The sequence below is a fragment of the Phaseolus vulgaris genome, chromosome 10 (genome assembly GCF_051622355.1).
Source record: "Phaseolus vulgaris cultivar YP4 chromosome 10, ASM5162235v1, whole genome shotgun sequence".
NCBI classification, from domain to species: domain Eukaryota; kingdom Viridiplantae; phylum Streptophyta; class Magnoliopsida; order Fabales; family Fabaceae; genus Phaseolus; species Phaseolus vulgaris.
In genome coordinates, this window is record NC_143507.1 from 21,618,632 (window position 1) to 21,629,830 (window position 11,199).

The 11,199-nt window shown below is 33.2% G+C and overlaps 1 long non-coding RNA gene across 1 annotated transcript; it reads right to left on the minus strand.

The window, feature by feature from the left end:
• Positions 1-8,037: 8,037 nt before the first annotated feature.
• Positions 8,038-10,264, minus strand: LOC137818772 (uncharacterized). The gene is made up of 2 exons (XR_011082138.2): positions 9,997-10,264; positions 8,038-8,547 (listed from the first exon to the last, which is right to left on the minus strand). It is a non-coding gene; the product is annotated as an uncharacterized LOC137818772 (long non-coding RNA).
• Between the last annotated feature and the right edge of the window lie 935 nt (positions 10,265-11,199).

Consider the following 11,199-nt stretch of genomic DNA (forward strand, 5'->3'; position numbering starts at 1 on the left):
GAACACTTGTTGAAGTTCCAAAGGCTTCCTCAAGGACATAGGATGGTAGATGAATACTTTAAAGATTTTGAAACAACTTTGACTAAAATGAATATGCATGCTAATGAAGAGTCAAAGATTAAATGGTTTGTACGTGGTTTGAAAAGAGATATTAGAGATTTTGTAGAATTAAAAGAATATTCTTCTTTAAAGAGCGTGTTTCGCAAAGCCATCAAGGTAGAATCATATCTTTTGAACAAAACTTTCAAAAATACTCATGATGATGATTTCTACAACTCTTCTAGGAAGGATGCAAACAAAATTTCTCCTTCCAATTTTTCCAAACAAACCATGTTTCCAAACAAAGTTTCTACTACAAATCTTTCTACTCCTAAGTCACCTACCAAAACTTCAAATATCAAATGTTTTAAATGTTTAGGTTTTGGGCACATAGCTCTTCATTGTCCACAAAAGCAAATCTTAAAGATCAACAAGGTAAAACAAGACCTAACTCACCCACCTACCACAAGTAAACAAGAAAAAGACAAAGAAGGCCAAGTTGACATGGGTCTTATCCTTTCACCTCCAAGGTGTTTTCCTTCCTTATCTTTTTCATTACCCAAGGTTCCTATTTCACCACCATCTTGGTTAAAAAATGTTAGGGATAATTTGTTCATACCTCCTAATGGTTGTCACCATTTAAGAGGTCTTTTTCCAAAACATCACATCATTCCCAAACAAATTTTTCCAACTTGGTCGATTTATAGAACCTCCTTTTCTGAAATCCCATTATTTACAAATGCTAAGTCATGTTTACATTTTTCTTCCACTTTTAATTGTAAAACTACACTGACTTTGTTATATGCAGGGATTCAGAATTCGTGGACGAATTCTCTCCAACTCGAGGAGTATGATGAGAATCAAATAAAGGAGGCTTTTATTAATGGAGGAAGAGGACATCCACCCTCACATTTGAAGTTCTTCCTTCTAGTCTTCTCAAAATTAAAAGAAGACATAAAATAAAGATGAGGCCCAAGCCCAAGCCCAAGAAGGCCAAAGCCCAAAGAGCCCAAGTCCATCCCATGAGGGGCAAGGCCAAGCTTTGAAATACTCTTGTATAGTTTTAGGAGGTGTGGTTATTAAATAAAAGAGTGTGAAAATGTAAAATAAAGTCACATTACCCATGTGACTTAGGAGAGTGGTGTAGGTGTAGTTTTTGGGAGGTGTCATAGTAGAAAAAGGTCACACCTCCCATGTGACTTGTTTTTGGTGGGAATTTCAAATGAGTTTATTTGAAATTTCCCACCTATTTTTCAGCACCTTAGGCTATAAATAGAGGTGCTTCCTTTGTAAAATTCAGATTGGAATTAATCTAAGAAAACTCTACTCAAATTTTGAGTGAACTTTGGAGAGCTTTGAGCCTTCTTCTCTAGTCTTATCTTGATGGATCAATGGAGTCCTCAAGTGGCGGCATCACTCTCATCTAGGAGCATTCCATACTTCTAGTGGCGAGATCATCCATCCTCCTTCCATCTTCATGAGCATTTCTTCTCTCCTTCCTTTCTTCATTGTTAATTCTTTGTTCTAAGCTTGTTGTCTTGTTTTTGGTTCGACTGTTCTTAATTTTCCAGCACCTATGTTTTGTTCTTTGCCTTTTAATTTCATCTTGTTCGGTTGAAATGTGTTCTTATGCAATTCTGTTTGGTACTTCTTAATTCTACCTCTTTTGTTGGTTCAATTTGACTATAATTGGTTCATCCAAATGAGTTTGGGATTTGGTACTAGTTTTTGGTGAGTTCTTGTCTTAGGACAATGATCCAACTCTAAGAAAAGTGCCTCTATAATGTCCAACTCAAGGTGATTCCTAAGAAGGTCAAGAACCTTTCTCTATGTGGCTATTGGAATCACATCAAGAGTCCTTGCGTTCGCGTGTGCCTTTCCTATGATGAACACCTGAAACACAAAGACAAAGGGCACCCTAGCAGTCGTTTGCTACTGTGTGTGTGTTTTACGGCGCAAGAGAATTCTCCCTTGTCAAGTTTGTTTACTTACTATTTATAGACTAAAACTAAGGTTTCCTGTTTACCTGAAATGGGCCTTTCTGATAGACGGGCCCAGCACTGTTGTAACCTTACTCTTAGGATAACCTAGCGCGTGGGGTCCCTAACTGGAGTGCAACCTCTGACGGAATGACCACCTGGGTGCCTCCTCGTGTACCTGATCTCTGGGGTCACCCGCCTCTGGGAGTGCCCTAGTTGTTCACGTGCCATGCATGCAGCTCGCCCCTGAACGTGACCCTTGCAGGCCATATCCTTCCAATGGCTCTTATACTTTGTGTCACGCCTGAACGCGTCGTCCACTCTACACGCATGGGCACCTGCGATCTAGGCTTCTCCCTTACTGATAATTGGCGTGTGATCTGGGATCCACTTCCCGTGGCCCATCTCTTACTCTTTGGGTTTACGATGTGCGACCTCTCCACACTGTCTAGTAGCAAGTCGGTACATCCTGATGACCGATGTCTAACCACTCTTGGCTCTTTGGCGCACATGCTTCACGAGGTATCCTATGTGATTGGAATTGAAATATTTCGTGATAGATCACAAAGATTATTAGGTTTATCTCAGAAGACATATATTAATAAAGTTCTAATGAGATTTAAGATGGAAAAATACTCTGCAAATTTTGTTCCAATTCAGAAACAGGATAAATTTAGTCTTATGCAATTTCCAAATAATGAGTTGGAATACAAAGAAATGGAACAGATTCCTTATGCACATGTTGTTGGTATCTTAATGTTTGCTCAAACTTATACCATACCGTATATCATTTTTGTCATTGGAATGTTGGGTAGGTATCAAAGTAATCCAGGATTAGATCAGTTAAAATCTACAAAGAAAGCATTAAGATATTTGCAAGGAACAAAAAATCACACGCTCACTTATAGGAGATTCGATCACCTTAAGGTGATAGGATATTCAGATTCAGATTATGTTGGATGTGTGGATACAATAAAATATACATTTGGCTATTTGTTTCTTTTAGTTAGAGGAGCAATCTCATGGAAGAGTGCGAAACAATGTCATTGTTGCATTCACTATGGAGGTTAGGTTTATGGCATGTTTTGAGGCCACTGTTCATGGATTATGGTTGTGAAGCTTTAATTGTCGATAGTATTGCCAATCCACTAAAAACGACAAGTATTCAAAGGATGCTAGACACATGGAATTGAAATACATTGTCGTTAAAGAAGAAGTTTAGGAACAAAGGGTTTCAATTGAACACATTAACACCAATCTTATGATTGCAGATCCGTTAAAAAAGGTCTGCCACGAAATACATTTAATGAACATGTTGAAAGAATGGGTGTTACTAAAACCCATTATTGACATTATGATTTAGTTTTATGTTCTTTATGTAATTGGCACTCCGAGCTCATTATATTATTGTTTCTGATATTTAATGCATCCTGTTTTATGGTATTAGTCGTTGTATATACATGAATGAGTTATGTTGATATAATAGGATTTGTCTTTGACTAAGACATTATTGTTTGATCATCATGAACCTTTCACTTATAGGTCATATTGAGTAGAAAACTAATATTGTAGTACTAGAAGGATATATGTCGATTTAATGACATAAAACCACTAAGACTCATATTAGCCTACACTTAATGATAATATAATGATATAACCAATGTTTAATGTTGAAAAATGTGCTTTGATGTCTCCAAATCCAAGAGGAATGCTTGAAGACTTTGCTGCTGGTTTTCTGTATGTGTCTAGTAGTCTTAGAATTTTTAATTCACTCTTTAATATGATTCAAGGTTAATTGAATATTAATCCTTTTTGAAAAATATGAGTTTTCTAAAGAGTGTGAAATTTCAACCTGTTAAAATTTCGATTCAACCGATTGTTTGACACTTAGTGAATTTTAAAATGAGTTTGAAAAGCTTGACTTTGCTGTCAACTGGTTGTATCGAGAATTCAACTAATTGTTTTTCTAAAAACCTTAAAAGAATTTTGTTGAGTTGTTCCATGTTTTTAATGATTCCAACTGCTCTTGGTTTTTTATTTAACTGTTTTAACCACTTGATTTAAGTATAAAAAGGTTGTTTTGCGCTCCAATAAATTAACTAAGAAGAGAGATCAATCAAAAACAATTTTCAAGATTTCAAAGAGCTTTTGGATCATCTCAAGTGTGGAATAGGATTGTCTTGTAATTTTGAACTTTAATCTTTGATTTTCTAGGTGTATTTTATTCCCTTCTTCTCTGAACATTGTATTTATGTGTGTTCTGGTGTGGTGTAGTTTCAGAAGGTGTTTCTAGAAACTATATGGTTTGCCAAAAGTGGTGTGTGTTCTTGATCACCTTTGGTGTGTGGTTTGTAATCTTGGTTTGATTAAATAGTGAATTCTCAGTGGTTAGCTGAGGACTGGATGTAGCTCTTAGTTAAGAGTGAACCAATATAAACATCTTGTGTGAATCTCTCTATCCTTACACTCATTAAACTGTTTTATCTTTGTTTTTCAAATCTGATAGTATAAACAACCGATTGTTTTGCAAAACAACAAGTTGATTTTCTGGAATCAAACAAAAAACAGTTTTCCTTTTGGTTGAATAGATTGCTAATTGATTGATTCTTCATAGTCTATCACTCTCCCTTCAATACTTGTGAAAATCTTTAACAAAAAACAATTCATCCCCTCTTGTTTGAGGCTTCTAATTCTAACACTTAAGATATTTCAACCTTATGTTATGTGCACTATATTTTTCTTATTAAACCATAAACGTAGTTCTGCAACATTGGTCAAGTTGGAGAATGTAAAATATGCATATATGACCTATGTGGCATATATATATGTGCTTTATAAAACAAAATAAAAGATAATATTAGTTAGTTATGAAATTTGAAAAAAGGCAGCTTCTATATTTTTGGCACATTGATGGGATGTGGTGATTATGTGTAGAGAGAGAAAATTGGTCCTCCTTCAATCCAGTACGAGAGATACTTTCTTCTCCAACGAAAGGTCTTGAAAAGTGAGAAAATGGTTAAGAAGGAGAAGACTAATTTTGTGATTTATCATCTATTACCAATCTATTTAAGAACAAATCTTCATGGATCAAGGTAATGAGATTGTGAAAATCATATGGTTCTAAGATCTTGGCTTAATATTTATGTAAAACTAAAGTTAGGTTTACATAATAAAAAAATATTTACAATATATATAGGTATATATATAATCTTTTAAAAAAATTAAACCTATATGAAATGGTTTTATTATAAACCAAATTTACCCTACTGCAAAAATAAGAATCAATGACATCTTACTATGATGGGTGTAGTTTACCTGTCATAAAAAATAGTATGGTGACATTTTTGTTATAATCATAAATTTTATTATGACAGTTAAAATTAAAACTAACATAGTAAGTATTTACTATGTTTGTTTAGGGTAGAACCGTAATAATAAATTTTTACTATGTCATATTTTATTTCAACTGACATATATAATAAGTATTTTAACCTAAAACAATAAAAAAATTTAACCCTACGTAAACCCTACACCCTTCCACACGTTGCTTCTCCTTCCTCAACAATTTTTTGTGTAACCCTTCCGCATGCACAGTGAAGCTTCTCTTTCCTCAACAATTTTTTGAACCTTCAGTTACCCTTTCGCACGCACACTGAAGCTTCTCCTTCCACAACAATTTTTTGAACCCTACGGTATACCCCTTCCGCGACTGAAGCTTCTCCTTCCACCATCTCCACTTTCTCCTCTCAAACAACGAACATTTCAAACCCTTCTACGCCAAAGATTCTCCTTCCACCATTGAGGTACGTCAATCGAAACTTATAAACGCAAATCTGATGCGTTTCCCATTTTTTAAGAAACTTGTTTGGTTCTAAAACTTGAGTTTCCCATTTTTTCCCTTTTTTTCTAAATCCCTAAATACTTCTTCTCCTTTGTGCACTGTTCATGGTGCGTTTATACTAGCTCCTTCTCCTCGCAGCTTCGTGCGGTGAAATTAATTAGTTTCAGGTTTGATGCGTTTTGCTTGTGTTATGAATGAGTTTGTAATTTTTTGAAACTGAAAATGTGTTTTGTTTGTTATTGTAGGAAAACTGGCTTTCAATATTTGTGAGTTTAGCATAACAAAGATTAATCAAATTAGTCCAGATACAATGCTCGAATTAGGGGAAAAATCACTGATTGGAAACATCTTTATATGCCAAAAAAACACAATTAACTTGCTATAAGACCATTACCAATTGGATGTACTTAATACCATTACCAATTGGATGTACTTAAATCGTGGAATTTGTAGAGAAAACCAAGTTAACTTTATTGTAACTGATAATAGAATGAAACTCAAAAGTTACACAAAATTCAAAGTGGAGTTGTAGGTTTCTCAAGCAAAAGCACACAATTTCCACACTAGTAGAAGTGGCATCCTTTCCACATCCTGCTCCCTCATGGCCATGGGATTCCACTAAAGTGAATTTCCAGTTTCACAATTTTTTTCTAGTTTGTACAAGAAAAGTTTAGAGATATATGGTTGGAGAGCACAAACAAACATCCATATATCTTTATGTGAATAGTAGGAACTATGCTGTTGCATGTCAGTCAAATTATGGTTGGAGAGAACTTATATGCATGGTCATGCCCCCATTTCAACAAACCAACAGCAAAGTTGAGAATGACATCCCATGTTGCCATTATCTCTATCTATTTTCATACTAAGCAATTCTCTAGCCAAATTCCATTTCCTGTTCATGAATGAGTAATCAAATTTGCTCTTTCTTAATTCCTAAATTTAGATAAGTGATAGGTAGAGATTACGTAGATATCTATCTATCTCCTTACACAATAGATCAAAAAGAACATGTTCATCTTAAGAGTGAAATGAAAATACAACTATTACTTATCTTATAATTTATCTTATAATGAAAATCATCTTATAATACTTTCCTTGATTAAGACACAGAAAACACAAGATACACTCCATACTCATACTCCTAGAAGAAGTAGGAATGATTGTAAGAATATAGAGGTGAAATAACACCAAATGCCCAATGATTAATTTTGAAATAACACTGAACTCCTAACCAGGAAAGAACAAACTTACCCGATGAAACCAAAAAAAGAAAGAAAAGGAAAATAAAAGTGATAATTCAGTAATTTACCTTGGCGATTTGTGAGTCTACAAGCTTGTTATCAACTAGAACACATTTATTCCCCACAATAATCTTTCACACACTGTCATTAGCATATCTATCAATCTCATTTAACCACTGCTTCACATTGTTAAAGCTTTCCATCTCAGTGACATCATAGACAATCTGTTGTAAGAAACATCCTCCAGTATTTCGTATGTTTTTGCTAATGATCCCAGGTGTTGTACTCTGCAAGTTTTCTTCTAAATAGACTGTCAAGGTGCCTTCTGTTGTGTAAATCGTGAAGTGGAAGAATCAAAGCTTGATATATTGAATAATTAAAGAAAATATTTTGCTTCATTCAATGCTATATATAAGGGTGGTCATGGATGGATTGGATTTTGGAATATCCAATCCAAATTCAAATATGTGGATTGGATTTTAAATTCAAATCCATATTTTTTTATGAAAGTAATGTGGAATCCAAATTCAAATATTTGGATTGGATTCTAAATCCAAATCCTTATTTTTTATAAAACCAATTTGGATTTTTATAAAACCAAATCCAATCCAAATCAAATCCAAATCCATATTTTTATAAAATAAATTAATTGGATTTTAAATCTAAATTTATATTTTCTAAATAACGAACATAATATTAATATAATAATAAATTAATTGGATTTTAATTAAATCTATATTTTTTTTTAAAAAAACTAACATAATATTAATATAATAATATGTAAAAAAATATTATATAATAAAATAATAATTTAATAATACCAAAAATTATAACGACTACTTTTGAAAAGTTTGAAACTAGTTAATTTTGTTCATATCATTCTAAAATCAATCCTGCAAGAAGAAAAATTGGAAGCATTAAAGAAAAAAAATACTAGAGACAGAATAAACCTCAAATATATAAATTTATGTGGTCAAATAACATATTGAAATCCAATTCTTGAAGCTAACCTTGTCAACAAATAAGAACAAAAAAATAAAAACCAGCAAAGAAATCAATAACAAAATCAAATCAAATAATTCTGTCACCTAATCATTCACAACATAATTTTCATTGAGACTACAAACCAGACCTCGATCACAGATCTCACATGTTTAACAAGCAACTAATCAAATTCAAGCACCAATTAGCCTTCCCATGTGCCCAACCTCAAATGAACCCTTCCAAGCAGCAAAATACATGCCAAAACCCACCAATGATGGATATCTGAACAGGACAATGGTTGTGAAAAGGCAGAGGATTTGGTTTGGCTGAAGAGGGAGAGTGAAGGAGAGGTTAGTTCCTGTTGAGGCAGATTCATCAATGATGGTGCTTGGAATGGTTGATTCACTGCCTCCATTCATTGGCAAGGTCAAACCCAAATCAGGAACCATAACTTTAGGAACTGAAACCATAATAATTATAATTAATTCCTTAAAAAAGAACAACAACAAACAAATTCAATACTTGCTATCTTTGTGCATTGCTTGTAGAATATGAATCAACCAAGTAAAATTCTACAGTACAACCCTTCATTTGAGATGTAAAAATGAACTAAAATATATGTTCAAAAGAAATAAACTAAAACTAGACTACAAAAGGCAACTCTGAGGATAATATGTTGCTGCATCCAATGTACTACCAACATAACTAATCTACAACATACATTCAACGCATTTTAAGGACATGTATGTCTTAAAAATTATCTAGGTCAAGAAAATTACATAACCAAGTTGCATCATTTTGCGTTGTTATCTTTCAACTTCAATTTCAGACAACAATGAGTCATTTTGTAGTGTGCCTAATTCCTACTGGCATAACTTAATGTGAAGCTTTCCCATTCAATTTACAGTCTATAATATACATAAAACACAACTCTGGTCTTTCAAATGCCAAAAAAGAGTGTTTTTTTTATTTAACAGTCACAATACATTCTATCTACCTAAGAGTTATCGCTATTGTAACACCACTGAGATGCAAAGATACAACCATAATGAATAACAATATATAAATTACAAATGATAAAAGCTTTCACAATTTAGTGAGACAATTATATTTCTTAACTTAAGTATCAGGATTCAGATTTTGAAACCATAATGAATAACAATATATAAATTACAAATGATAAAAGCTTTCAAAATTTAGTGAGACAATTATATTTCTTAACTTAAGTATCAGGATTCAGATTTTGATTTTTTAGTTGTATTAATTTAGTTTCTTAACTTTTCTTCCTTACACTGTGATACTTTCATTCAAAATTTCTTCTACCAATTTTTTGTCTCTTAACTTTTCTGCCCCTTGCCCTTAGTACAACCCTTACCATATTCTAGAACAAAGGTCTTCCACTCTTCACTCGTTTTGACCTCATTGTCGTTCATTAGAGTCATTTGGATAAAAAAACTCTCAATAATATCAAACATTACTATCAGACATTATAGTCACAGAGTGGTATAAACCTGAAGTGAGGGAAGGCATTAGAGTTTGATAATTTTGACTCTCTCTCTCTCATTCTATACTATTCACCATTTCACATAATGAAAGCCCTGTATAGAAGGGCTTTCTTTCTTATATTCTTCATGACCTTACTCTTTTATTGGGAGAGCTTCTTCTTCTCTATTTCCTACCGAAGACCCTTCTCAACAACTACTTAGCTTCAAAGCCTCTCTCCCCAACCCATCTCTGCTCCCCAACCAAAACCCCTATTCCTTTACCAGTATCACCTACAACTAAACCAGACCCACCTCACTTCCATATACCTCACCTCCATTTCTCTTAGTACCAACTTCTCCATTAAGGCAGTTCATGCCCTTTTTATTATAATGTGCAACCAAATAAGTGTTCAAGGAGGACGAACCTGGCTAAGGAGGAGGTGATTGAACACGACGACGGTGGTTGGACGAAAAGAAGATGCCGACGGTAATAGGATGAACTGAAGAGGCGCCGACGGTGATCAGACGAATTGAAGAGGTGACGACGGTGATCAGACGAATTGAAGAGGCACCGTTGAAGAGGTGACGACGGTGATTAGGGTTGCAGCAAAAAGGGGAATGAAACAGAAGGAAGGGTATCACAGAGAGAGAGAAAAAAAATTTGGATTGAAAATTTGGATTTTCCAATTTTTAAAATCCGTTTAATCAAAATGGATTTCTGATTTGAAAAATTAATAAAATATGGATTAGAAAAAAAACCAGATTTAAATAAATGGATTTTTAATGGAATAGATCAAGGCAAAATTGGAGCAATTTCATTAAATTGGATTTTTTGCCCACCCCTAACTATATATATTATTCCATAAGGTGATCTGGAATGTAGAAAAACATAGTTCGTGAATATTGATTGGCATTGGCTTAGAATTTAGAATGTATCTTTATAAATATATGATGATTTTAGGAGTACATCTCTCCACAAAAGGTTTTATATTTGGGACATCATCATTTGCTTACCAGATTCTTTCAAAACTATGGTATTTTTTTATATTTTGAGACATCCTTTTTATAAATATATAGTGAAATATTATAAATTTTAGGAAAATATTCTTGTAAATTTTTGTAAATTGCATGTAGGAAAAGTTCCAGAAATGTTCCAAATTTTACAATATTCCTTTTATTTGTAAATAACTTTTATTTTTCAATAATTTTTAAGTTTGAAAAAATTAATCGCCATATAAGTACTTAACTAACTTCTGAAACTTCTTGTATCTAGAGAAATTGTTTAAGATTTTTAACTGAAATTACTAATTGATTTTTAACTGATATATTTTTATTTTTGTTTCTATTCCGAAATTAGGTTGGTTAAGTCTGGAATCGTACCCATTGAAGGTGATTAGGACAATCTTGGTTGATGGAGCAAGATAGAATATTCTGAAATTTTATGATATTGATGTGTTTAACTATTTGTTTGTTATGTAGTTTGTTATAACTAGACTTCTAAATATGTAGATACATTTCTACTATTAGTTTCTAAAAGAGTGGAATGGGGCAATTATTGTATTTTGTACACCAGGTTTACAGAACAGTAAAATAACAGGGTAGGTTATACATTAATTTTGTGAGAACCT